This window comes from Triticum aestivum, chromosome 5B (genome assembly GCF_018294505.1).
Source record: "Triticum aestivum cultivar Chinese Spring chromosome 5B, IWGSC CS RefSeq v2.1, whole genome shotgun sequence".
Classification (NCBI taxonomy): Eukaryota; Viridiplantae; Streptophyta; class Magnoliopsida; order Poales; family Poaceae; genus Triticum; species Triticum aestivum.
This window is the reverse complement of record NC_057807.1, coordinates 186,255,374-186,268,292: the sequence shown is the minus strand read 5'-3', so window position 1 is coordinate 186,268,292 and position 12,919 is coordinate 186,255,374.

Sequence of the window (12,919 nt, the reverse complement as noted above, 5' to 3'; positions counted from 1 at the left end):
TCGCACGCCCGAGATGTACTATAAGGGTGTCCTAAAGGGTGCCCTCCTTATAGCGGGTGAGTGCTCCAAAGATGTAATTTTTTAGTAGACTCGCATTTGTTATCCTGTACGCTGAAAACTTTGTTCATATGCGCTAAGCAACGCTTGTTAATTTAAAATATTACCTTCTGTGCGGCCGTTTATCAAATTTGAGAGATGGCAAGTCATTGGCTTCAGCCCCCATGCCACGAGTGCTGGGGTGTTCGGGATAAACTTGAGTGCTCTTGTTCCCATTCTTGAGTCCTTCGAGGGAGGCGCTCAACACAACGAACAAGGCAACCGGACTATAATGCTTGAATACTCCCACTTAGCCATAGAATTCTATAATTTTAAATTTCAGCGAAGCCCCTAGTGTTCAGAAGACTGAATTCGGGGCGCTATCCACGCCTGGGCCGGACTAAGCCGACTCCTCGCACTAAGCGGCATGAGTCTTTAGGGACTCGAAAAACCTCTCGAACAGCGACCGGCTCTCGCCCTATCATGACGGTCAGTTTTAGCTTTCTCCACTGAGGTGCTCAACCAAGCTCAACCGGGGCATAATCGCAGTGGTTCTCCCCGCGCTACCTTAGCCGATATAACGGAACGTAAGGTACCAAAACATGGGAGCTGGGCAAACCCAACTATTGACCCAAGACATGATTCGGAGCCGATGCATATAATGCTATAAGTTCAGGGTGCCGCACTTGTTAAAGTGTTCAGACTTATCACACCATATTTTGGGGTACTGAAGCCCCTGGTGTATTTGGCCGTACCAAAGTGTACGGATGCAACATGTCATAAGTGAACATATATAGATAGAAAAAGGAATGCAATAATAGGCAAAAAGCGATGCATTGTTTATTCAAAAAATAATGCAATGAAAGCAGAATGATACAAATAGTGCAATAAGCAAGGGATGGGACTATTTAACATGTCCCCCTCCAGGGGTAGGCTGCGGGATGGTATGTAAAACAGGTATACTGCTCGTAATAGAGACCACCTGGACACTCGACGTAGCTTTTCTGCTTCCCTGGCTATTGCATCGTGAGTTCGGCAATTCTACTGCCGGACAGGGCTTCTGGAAAACGGAGTCCTAAGAATAAGAAAAAAAAGAATGACACAATTGGGAGCCCCTGGTGCGGTTGAGCCGCTCTCCAGGCATGCCGTAGTCGTGCCCCTACCCCTATGCCCATGGTATCTCCAGAGCATAGTTATGTACGCATGGTACTGGTCTCGCGATTTCGCGAGGGCTGGGGTTGGGGCCGCATTGCTACGTGTGCTCGAAACCTGCCACGCGGTCTTGTTGTAGGTTACTCCGGGCGCGCTTAACGGTGTCCGAACGTTTAGTAGTTGGACTCTTGAATTGCCTTAAGAGGCTGCTTTGTACTTCCGCCACGAGGGCCGCCATATGCTCCTCCATTCGGAGAGAGCGTTCAGTGTTTCCATTGACCATGATTACTCCTTGGGGGCCTGGCATTTTGAGCTTGAGGTATGTGTAGTGCGGCACCGCATTGAACTTTGCAAATGCGGTTCGTCCGAGCAGTGCGTGATAGCTGCTGCGGAACGGGACTATGTCGAAGATTAATTCCTCGCTTCGGAAGTTATCCGGGGATCCGAAGACCACTTCAAGTGTAACTAAGCCTGTACAGTTGGCCTCTACACCTGGTATGACGCCTTTAAAGGTCGTTTTTGTAGGTTTGATCCTTGAGGGGTCTATGCCCATTTTGCACACCGTATCCTGGTAAAGCAGGTTCAAGCTGTTGCCGCCGTCCATCAGGACTCTAGTGAGGTGAAATCCATCAATGATTGGGTCAAGAACCAATGCAGCGAATTCGCCGTGGCGGATGCTAGTGGGGTGGTCCCTTCGATCAAAAGTGATCAGGCAGGAGGACCATGGGTTGAACTTTGGGGCGACTGGCTCCATCGGGTATACGTCCCTCAGTGCACGCTTCTGCTCCCTTTTGGGTATGTGGGTTGCGTATATCATGTTCACCGTCTGCACTTGTGGGGGAAAGCCCTTCTGTCCTCTATTGTACGGCGGTCGGGGCTCCTCCTCGTCATTGCTATGCAGCCCCTTGTCGTCGTTTTCGGCATTTATCTTGCCTGCCTGCTTGAACACCCAACAATCCCTGTAGGTGTGGTTGGCTGCTTTTTGGGGGTGCCATGTATCTGGCACGAGCGATCGAGTATTTGGTCCAAATTGGACGGGCCCTGAGTATTTCTTTTGAATGGCTTTTTCCGCTGACCGGGTTTAGAGCCTCTGAATCCGGCATTGACTGCCGTATCTTCAGTATTATCGCCGTTAGTGCGGCACTTGTGCTTATTGCGACGCGACCTTTCGTTGCTGTCCTTGGTATCCGAACTACCAGGGTTTTTGGTCAGGTTGTTACTGTGAGCTAGCCAGCTGTCCTCTCCCGCGCAGAAGCGGGTCATGAGTGATGTGAGGGCTGCCATGGATTTCGGCTTTTCCTGTCCTAGGTGCCGGTCAAGCCACTCGTCGCGGATGATATGTTTGAAGGCTGCAAGGGCCTCTGCATCCGGACAGTCGATGATTTGATTTTTCTTGGTTAAGAACCGTGTCCAGAATTGTCTGGCCGATTCATCTGGCTGCTGAATTATGTGGCTTAGGCCATCAGCGTCTGGTGGTCGCACATATGTGCCCTGGAAGTTATCAAGGAATGCGGCTTCCTGGTCTTCCCAACAACCAATTGATTCTGCTGGCAAGCTGTTGAGCCAATGCCGAGCTGGTCCTTTAAGCTTGAGTGGGAGGTATTTGATGGCGTGTAGATCATCCCCGCGGGCCATGTGGATGTGAAGGAGATAGTCCTCGATCCAAACCGCAGGATCTGTTGTGCTGTCGTATGATTCAATGTTTACGGGTTTGAAACCCTCGGGGATTTGATGATCCATTACTTCATCTGTGAAGCATAGAGGGTGTGTGGCGCCTCTGTATTGGGCTATATCACGACGCTTCTCAAATGAGCTTTGTCTATTGTGTTCGGCCCGGCCGGAATTGCTGTATCCGGCGTTACGGTTGTCATCACGTATCGTGGGGCGCCCACGTGATCTGTAGATCGATCTTATTTGTCTTGCCTTGTCCTCCAATATGTCTCGCAAGTCTGGTGCATTCCCCCGTGGCTTTGTACTTTTCGAGTGATGCCGGGGTGCGGCTTTAGCGGAGGGCCTAGAGGCCTCTCTATCGCGGCCACGAGGTGGCCGGTCGGCCGCGTCATGCGCTGGTGATGTAGGTTTGGGTGCTTCCTCCTCTAATTGGGGTAGCAGCCTACGTTTTGGGTAGCTCTTGGAGGGGCGATCGAGTTTGTACTCTTCGGCTGCAAGGACTTCAGTCCATCTGTCAGCTAGCAAGTCTTGGTCAGCTCTAAGCTGCTGCTTTTTCTTGAGGCTGCTTGCCGTGGCCATAAGCCTGCGCTTGAAACGCTCTTGTTCGATGGGATCCTCGGGCACGACAAATTCGTCGTCGTCAAGGCTTGCTTCATCTTCGGAGGGAGGCATATAATTATCGTCCTCTACCTCTCTGACTGCCTCTCTATCATGAGGGCTGGCTTCTCCCTCCTCCTGTGCTGAATCCTGGTGGAGGGGGTTGTCTTCGGCACTATTTGGGGTGTTATTGTCTCCCGTTCCAGAATCACCATTTTTGCTGTGGCGGGATTTAGAGCGGAGCCGCTGACGCTGGCGCTTGGGCTGTTCCTTGGAGGGGTCATCCTCCGCTATTTCATTGCCATTCCCATCTTTTGGGATGTCCACCATGTATATGGTGTATGATGAGGTGGCCTTCCAGTGCCCTGTAGGCGCTGGTTCTTGGTTGTCTACTGCATCGTCGTCCATACCGTCGATGTCTTCGGAGTCGAAGTCAAGCATGTCGGTTAAATCATCGACAATGGCTAGAAAGTGGGTGGTGGGTGGGCATTGAATTTCTTCCTCGTCCACATCCCAACCTTCCTGACCATAGTGCGGCCAGGGCTCTCCTGATAAAAAGAGAGACTTTAGTGAATTCAGGATGTCGCCAAAGGGCGAGTGCTGAAAGATGTCCGCGGCAGTGAACTCCATAACCGGCGCCCAATCGGATTTGATAGGCAGGGGCGCGGGAGGTTCGGAGTCCGGAGAGGAGTCCAGCACCTCGGAGTCATGGGCTTTATGAAGGACAGGGATGGTGTTCGGCTCAATCGCCGTAGAGATCATAGCCCCCGAGGCGGTGTCCAGCCACTCGTCCTCGACCGGCGAAGTCGGCTCCGAGCTAGTGGTCGGAGCACACGCTGGTGCGGCCTCCAGGGTACTATCCGGCGGCAGAGCTAGATCATACCCATCGAGACAGTGCGGCGTGCTTGGCTGTGGCTCGAATCCGTCGAAGATCAAGTCTTCGCGGATGTCAGCCGTGTAGTTCAAACTCCCAAATCTGACCTAATGGCCAGGGGCGTAGCTTTTGATCTGCTCCAGATGGCCAAGTGAATTGGCCCGCAGTGCAAAGCCGCCGAATATGAAGATCTGTCCGGGGAGAAAAGTCTCACCCTGGACCGCGTCGTTGTTGATGATTGAAGGAGCCATCGGGCCTAAAGGTGATGACATAGAGGAACTCTCAATGAAAGCACCAATGTCGGTGTCAAAACCGGCGGATCTCGGGTAGGGGGTCCCGAACTGTGTGTCTAGGCAGATGGTAACAAGAGACAAGGGACACGATGTTTTTACCCAGGTTCGGGCCCTCTCGGTGGAGGTAAAACCCTACTCCTACTTGATTAATATTGATGATATGGGTAGTACAAGAGTAGATCTACCACGAGATCAAAGAGGCTAAACCCTAGAAGCTAGCCTATGGTATGATTGTTGTTCGTCCTATGGACTAAAACACTCTGGTTAATATAGACACCGGAGAGGGCTAGGGTTACAGAGTCGGTTACAATGGTAGGAGATCTACATATCCGTATCGCCAAGCTTGCCTTCCACGCCAAGGAAAGTCTCATCCGGACACGGGACGAAGTCTTCAATCTTGTATCTTCATAGTCCAGGAGTCCGGCCAAAGGTGATAGTTCGGCTATCCGGACACCCCCTAATCCAGGACTCCCTCAAGGAGGTTCTTTGATACGTCTCCAACGTATCTATAATTTTTTATTGCTCCATGCTACTTTATCTACTGTTTTGGACTATATTGGGCTTTATTTTCCACTTTTATATTATTTTTGGGACTAACCTATTAACCGGAGGCCCAACCCAGAATTGCTGTTTTTTGCCTTTTTCAGTGTTTCGAAGAAATGGAATATCAAACGGAGTCCAAACGGAATGAAACCTTCGGGAACGTGATTTTCTCACCGAACGTGATCTAGGAGACTTGTACCCTACTCCAAGAAGCAGAAGAGTCGGTCACGAGGGTGGAGGGCGCGCCCCCTGGGCGCGCCCCTACCTCGTGGCTCCCCTGTTGCTCCACCGACGTACTCCTTCCTCCTATATAAACCTACGTATCCCCAAACGATCAGAACAGGAGCCAAAAACCTAATTCCACCGTTGCAACCTTCTGTATCCACGAGATCCCATCTTGGGGCCTGTTTCGGAGCTCCGTCGGAGGGAGCATCCACCATGGAGGGCTTCTACATCAACACCATAGCCCCTCCGATGAAGTGTGAGTAGTTTACTTCAGACCTTCGGGTCCATAGCTAGTATCTAGATGGCTTCTTCTCTCTTTTTGGATCTCAATACAATGTTCTCCCCCTCCCTCGTGGAGATCTATTCGATGTAATCTTCTTTTTGCGGTGTGTTTGTTGAGACCGATGAATTGTGGGTTTATGATCCAGCTTATCTATGGAAAATATTTGAATCTTCTCTGAATTCTTTTATGTATGATTGAGTTATCTTTGCAAGTCTCTTCGAATTATCCTTTTTGGTTTGGCCAACTAGATTGGTAGTTCTTGCAATGGGAGAAGTGCTTAGCTTTGGGTTCAATCTTGCGGTGTCCTTTCCCAGTGACAGCAGGGGCAGCAAGGCACGTATTGTATTATTTCCATTGAGGATAACAAGATGGGGTTTTTATCATATTGCATGAATTTATCCCTCTACATCATGTCATCTTGCTTAAGGCGTTACTCTGTTTTTAACTTAATACTCTAGATGCGTGCTGGATAGCGGTCGATGAGTGGAGTAATAGTAGTAGATGCAGAATCGTTTTGATCTACTTGTCTCGGACGTGATGCCTATATACATGATCATTACCTAGATATACTCATAACTATGCTCAATTCTGTCAATTTCTCAACAGTAATTTGTTCACCCACCGTAGAATATCTATGCTCTTGAGAGAAGCCACTAGTGAAACCTATGGCCCTCGGGTCTATTCTCATCATATCAATCTCTATCGCTTTATTACTTGCTTTTCTTTTACTTTGCCTTTTACTTTTCACTTTGCATCTATCTATCAAAAATACCAAAAATATTATTTATCATCTCTATCAGATCTCACTCTCGTAAGTGACCGTGAAGGGATTGACAACCCCTAATTGCGTTGGTTGCGAGTAGCTATCGTTTTGTGTAGGTACGAGAGACTTGTGCGTGGTCTCCTACTGGATTGATACCTTGGTTCTCAAAAACTAAGGGAAATACTTACGCTACTTTGCTGCATCATCCTCTCCTCTTCGGGGAAATCCAACGCAGTGCTCAAGCTAGCTAGGCATAAAAAGCAAGGATAGATCTAGGTATTGCCATCTTTGGTAGGCAATCCAATTTTTTTTTGTTTTTTTGTTTCAGCTTCTGTTTACGAATAAATAATCCATCTAGCCTCTGTTTGGATGTGATTTATCTTTTAATTAGTGTTTGTGCCAAGAAGAACCTATAGGATAACCTACGATGATAGTTGATTTGATTCTGCTGAAAAACAGAAACTTTGCACGCACGAATATAATTTTGTTAAATCACATAAACGTGATTTTGCGTTTATTCTTTTTGCTTATGTTCAATAAACACATTTTCCAGAACTTCCTATTTTGGTAGAATTTTTAGAGTACCAGAAGTTTGCGTTAGTTACAGATTGCTACAGACTGTTCTGTTTTTGACAGATTCTGTTTTACGTGTGTTGTTTGCTTATTTTGATGAATCTATGGCTAGTAAAATAGTTTATAATCCATAGAGAAGTTGGAATACAGTAGGTTTAAAACCAATATAAATAAATAATGAGTTCATTACAGTACTTTGAAGTAGTCTTTTGTTTTCTTTCTCTAACGGAGCTCACGAGATTTCTATTGAGTTTTGTGTTGTGAAGTTTTCAAGTTTTGGGTGAATTCTTTTGATGGATTATGGAACAAGGAGTGGCAAGAGCCTAAGCTTGGGGATGCCCATGGCACCCCCAAGATAACCCAAGGACACCAAAAGGTAAATGCTTGGGGATGCCCCGGAAGGCATCCCCTGTTTCGTCCACTTCCATTGGTAATTTACTTGGAGCTATATTTTTATTCACCACATGATATGTGTTTTGCTTGGAGCGTCTTGTATTATTTGCGTCTTTGCTTGTTAGTTTACCACAATCATCCTTGTTGTACACACCTTTTGAGAGAGCCATACATGAATTGGAATTTGTTAGAATACTCTATGTGCTTCACTTATATCTTTTGAGCTTGATAGTTTTGCTCATAGTACTTCACTTATATCTTTTGAGCGTGATAATTTTTGCTCTAGTCCTTCACTTATATCTTTTAGAGCACGGTGGTGGATTTTTTTTAAAGACACTATTGATCTCTCATGCTTCACTTAGATTATTTTGAGAGTCATTAATAGCATGGTAATTTGCTTAATGTTAATATACTTAGTGTTCAAGATATATGAAACTTTCTTTTGAGTGAATTCTATACCTACTAATAAAGCAAGGTGCGTTTCTCCGATTTTTTTCATCCGTTCACCACCGAATTTTCTTGTTCTATCCAAGCTGGTACTACATTTTTCTGTGTCCATCTGCCATAAAATAACTAGCTTTATCCAAAATTTCGTACGTGGCCGCGCGCGCTGAGGCCCAGCCCATTTATTTCCTGTCCATGCACTTGAGAACCTTTATTTACTGCCCTGGGCGGAAAATAGACAAAGTTTCACATATGGCGCCCAGTATTGGGACGACCCTTTTTATTTTTTTTCTCCATTCTGCTTCTTTTTCCTTTTCTTTTCTTTCCTGTTTTCTTTTCTCTTTCCTTTTTTTTCTATTCCAAGTTTCTTTTTTTTACATAAATTCGATTTTTCAGAATTTTAGTTTTTGATTAAATTTTCGTAAAATCTCCAGAGTTTATTACATTTTTACCATTTTGATTTTTTTCCAAACTTCATATTTTTCTTCCCGTTCCGGAATTTATTGAAACCTATAGAAAGTTTTCGCATTTTAATTGTTTTTTATGTTTTTAAATTTTTTCGATATTTTCAAAATAAATTGCATTTCGAAAATGATACAAATTCAAAAAAATTTCATTTTTATTGAAACGTTCACAAATTCAAAGTAATGCTTGTGTTAGAAAACATGTTTTTGAAAATTGTTTCAATGTTCAAAACATATTTAATTTTCAAAAATTGTTCACATATTCAAAAAAAGTTCGTTTTCTTATAAAAGGTTCATGTTTTTAATTTTTTTGTGAATTTAAATAAAATTTCATGTTTCGAAGAATATTCGAGATATCGTAATTATTTATTTATTTTTTGATAAGTTCAATTAGATGAGAAAAATTGTTTTGAATGGTACGCTACAGTATATCATTAAACATTCGCGCTGGCCATTTGTTAGCATGAGCTGTTTGTTCGAGTGGCTAGCAGCGCGTGGTCGAGTTTTTGAGATCGTGAGTTTGATCCTTCAACTCAGTGGTTGTTTTGGATTTTTGTTAGCGCCTTACAAACACATGTCATTTTGGTGCCTACTACTTGCCTAGCCAGACTTGAACTGTTGTGCATCCGACGTGCTATTTGACAATAAAAGAGAATATGTTGGTTGAATATAATTAAAAGAAATTGTGGGCACATGACAATAAAAGAGGATATGTTGGTTTGGCTCTGACTAAAAATATGTGGGCAAGTGATCGCTGAAATAATTACAGAGAATAAACCCTGATAAAGTAGGGACTACCAGGTTATGTGTTGATTATACTAATGAAACGGGATTCACTGCAATTCGTACTATATCTGTTACGTCATCATAGGAGAGAGTGGCCGAAGCAACAATGCCCTGAAGGTAGCCGTGCTGCCACAAAATGAGGAGGCAACCACAACCAAGACATGGTGGTGGACCCAAAGAAAAAGAAAGGCACAAGTTGGGTGGTGGCCACCACTTCTACCAACCCCATCACTATTAAGATCTCGTGGGCCAAATATGACCCATGAGAACATCGCAGCTCCTCACTCTGTAGCCCCACCACTGAGGAGACCATTTTGATGGACACATCAATTATCTCTCTGATGCTTCTCGTAAAAAAATATCTTTGTTGTTGCAACGCACGGGCATATGTGCTAGTGAATACTAAGATAAGTTTGATGCTTGATAATTGTTTTGAGATATGGAGGTGATAATATCAAAGTCGTGCTAGTTGGGTAATTGTGAATTTGAGAAATTCTTGTGTTGAAGTTTGCAAGTCCCATAGCATGCACATATGGTTAAAGTTGTGTAACAAATTTGAAACATGAAGTGTACCTAGCTTGTGCATCCTTATGAGTGGCGGTCGGGGACGAGCGATGGTCTTTTCCTACCAATCTATCCCCCTAGGAGCATGCGCGTAGTACTTGATTTTTGATGGCTTCTAAATTTTTGCAATAAGTATATGAGTTCTTTTGACTAATGTTGAGTCCATGGATTATACACACTCTCACCTTTCCGCCTTTGCTAGACTCTTCGATACCGTGCATTGCCCTTTCTCACCTTAAGAGTTGGTGCAAACTTCGCTGGTGCATCCAAACCCCGTGATACGATACGCTCTATCACACGTAAACCTCCTTATATCTTCCTCAAAACAGCCACCATACCTACCTATTATGGCATTTCCATAGCCATTCCGAGATATATTGCCATGCAACTTCCATCATCTTCATCATGACATACATTACTTTTGTCATATTGCCATTGCATGATCATGTAGTTGACATCGTATTTGTGGCAAAGCCACCATGCATTATTTTTCATATGTGTCACTCTTGATTCATTGCACCATCCCGGTACACCGCCGGAGGCATTCACATAGAGTCATATCTTGTTCTAAGTTTCGAGTTGTAATCCTTATGTTGTAATCAATAGAAGTGTGATGATCATCATTGTTAGAGCATTGCCCAAAAAAAAGAAAAAAAAAGAAAAAAAAGAAAGGCCAAAAAAAGGAAGACCCAAAAAAAGGAAAAAAGAGAAAGGAAAAAAGGGCAATGCTACTATCTCTTTTTCCACACTTGTGCTTCAAAGTAGCACCTTGTCCTTCATGTAGTGAGTATCATATATTGTGCTTGAAAGTAGCACCTTGTTCTTCATGTAGTGAGTCTCATATATTGTGCTTCAAAGTAGCACCTTGTTCTTCATGTAGTGAGTCTCATAAGTTGTCTTTTCATACTAGTGGGAATTTTTCATTATAGAACTTGGCTTGTATATTCCTACGATGGGCTTCCTCAAATGCCCTAGGTCTTCATGAGCAAGCGAGTTGGATGCACACCCACTAGTTTTCTTTTATTGAGCATTCATAGCTCTAGTGCATCCGTCGCATGGCAATCCCTACTCCTCATGTTGACATCAATTAATGGGCATCTCCATAGCCCGTTGATTATCCTCGTCAATGTGAGACTTTCTCCTTTTTTGTCTTCTGCACATAATCCCCATCATCATATTCTATTCCACCCATAGTGCTATATCCATGGCTCGCGCTCATGTATTGCGTGAAGGTTGAAAAAGTTTGAGATTATTTGAGTATGAAACAATTGCTTGGGTTGTCATCAGGGGTATAGAAGTTCGGAACATCTTTGTGTGACAAAAATGAAGCATAGCCTAACTATATGATTTTGTCATGTTATTTTGAGAAGACATGATTGCTTTGATTAGTATGCTTGAAGTATTATTATTTTTATTTCAATATGAACTTTTGTCTTGAATCTTTCGGATCTGAATATTCATATCACAATTAAGAAGATTTACATTGAAATTATGCCAAAGTATCACTCCGCATCAAAAATTCTTTTTTTATCATTTACCTACTCGAGGACGAGCAGGAATTAAGCTTGGGGGTGCCTGATACGTCTCCACCGTATCTATAATTTTTGATTGCTCCATGCTACTTTATCTACTGTTTTGGACTATATTGGGCTTTACTTTCCACTTTTATATTAGTTTTGGGACTAACCTATTAACCGGAGGCCCAACCCAGAATTGTTGTTTTTTGCCTTTTTCAGTGTTTCGAAGAAACGGAATATCGAACGGAGTCCAAACGGAATGAAACCTTCGGGAACGTGATTTTCTCACCGAACGTGATCCAGGAGACTTGGACCCTACTCCAAGAAGCCGAAGAGTCAGTCACGAGGGTGGAGGGTGCACCCCCCCTGCCTCGTGGCCCCCCTGTTGCTCCACCGACGTACTCCTTCCTCCTATATATACCTACGTATCCCCAAACAATCAGAACAAGAGCCAAAAACCTAATTCCACCGCCGCAACCTTCTGTATCCACGAGATCCCATCTTGGGGCTTGTTTTGGAGCTCCGCCGGAGGGGGCATCCACCACGGAGGGCTTCTACATCAACACCATAGCCCCTCCGATGAAGTGTGAGTAGTTTACTTCAGACCTTCGGGTCCATAGCTAGTAGCTAGATGGCTTCTTCTCTCTTTTTGGATCTCAATACAATGTTCTCCCCCTCTCTCGTGGAGATCTATTCTATGTAATCTTCTTTTTGCGGTGTGTTTGTTGAGACCGATGAATTGTGGGATTATGTCCATCTTATCTATGGAAAATATTTGAATCTTCTCTGAATTCTTTTATGTATGATTGAGTTATCTTTGCAAGTCTCTTCGAATTATTTGGTTTGGCCAACTAGATTGGTAGTTCTTGCAATGGGAGAAATGCTTAGCTTTGGGTTCAATCTTGCGGTGTCCTTTCCCAGTGACAGCAGGGGCAGCAAGGCACGTATTGTATTATTGCCATCGAGGATAACAAGATGGGGGTTTTATCATATTGCATGAATTTATCCCTCTACATCATGTCATCTTGCTTAAGGCATTACTCTGTTTTTAACTTAATACTCTATATGCATGCTGGATAGCGGTCGATGAGTGGAGTAATAGTAGTAGATGCAGAATCGTTTTGATCTACTTTTCTCGGACGTGATGCCTATATACATGATCATTACCTAGATATACTCATAACTATGCTCAATTCTGTCAATTGCTCAACAGTAATTTGTTCAACCACCGTAGAATATCTATGATCTTGAGAGAAGCCACTAGTGAAACCTATGGCCCCCGGGTCTATTCTCATCATATCAATCTCTATCGTTTTATTACTTGCTTTGTTTTTACTTTTCCTTTTACTTTTCACTTTGCATCTATCTATCAAAAATACCAAAAATATTATTTATCATCTCTATCAGATCTCACTCTCGTAAGTGACCGTGAAGGGATTGACAACCCCTAATCACGTTGGTTGCGAGTAGCTATCGTTTTGTGTAGGTACGAGGGACTTGTGTGTGGTCTCCTACTGGATTGATACCTTGGTTCTCAAAAACTGAGGGAAATACTTACGCTACTTTGCTGCATCATCCTCTCCTCTTTGGGGAAATCCAACGCAGTGCTCAAGAGGTAGCATTCTTCATCACCGGTTGGGACCTCAGGGTCATGTGCATTCCAGTCTGCACCACAGAGAATATAAATAGCGGCAGTCCAACAAGCTCTATCTCCTCCTAACTGACGGATGACAATACTCTT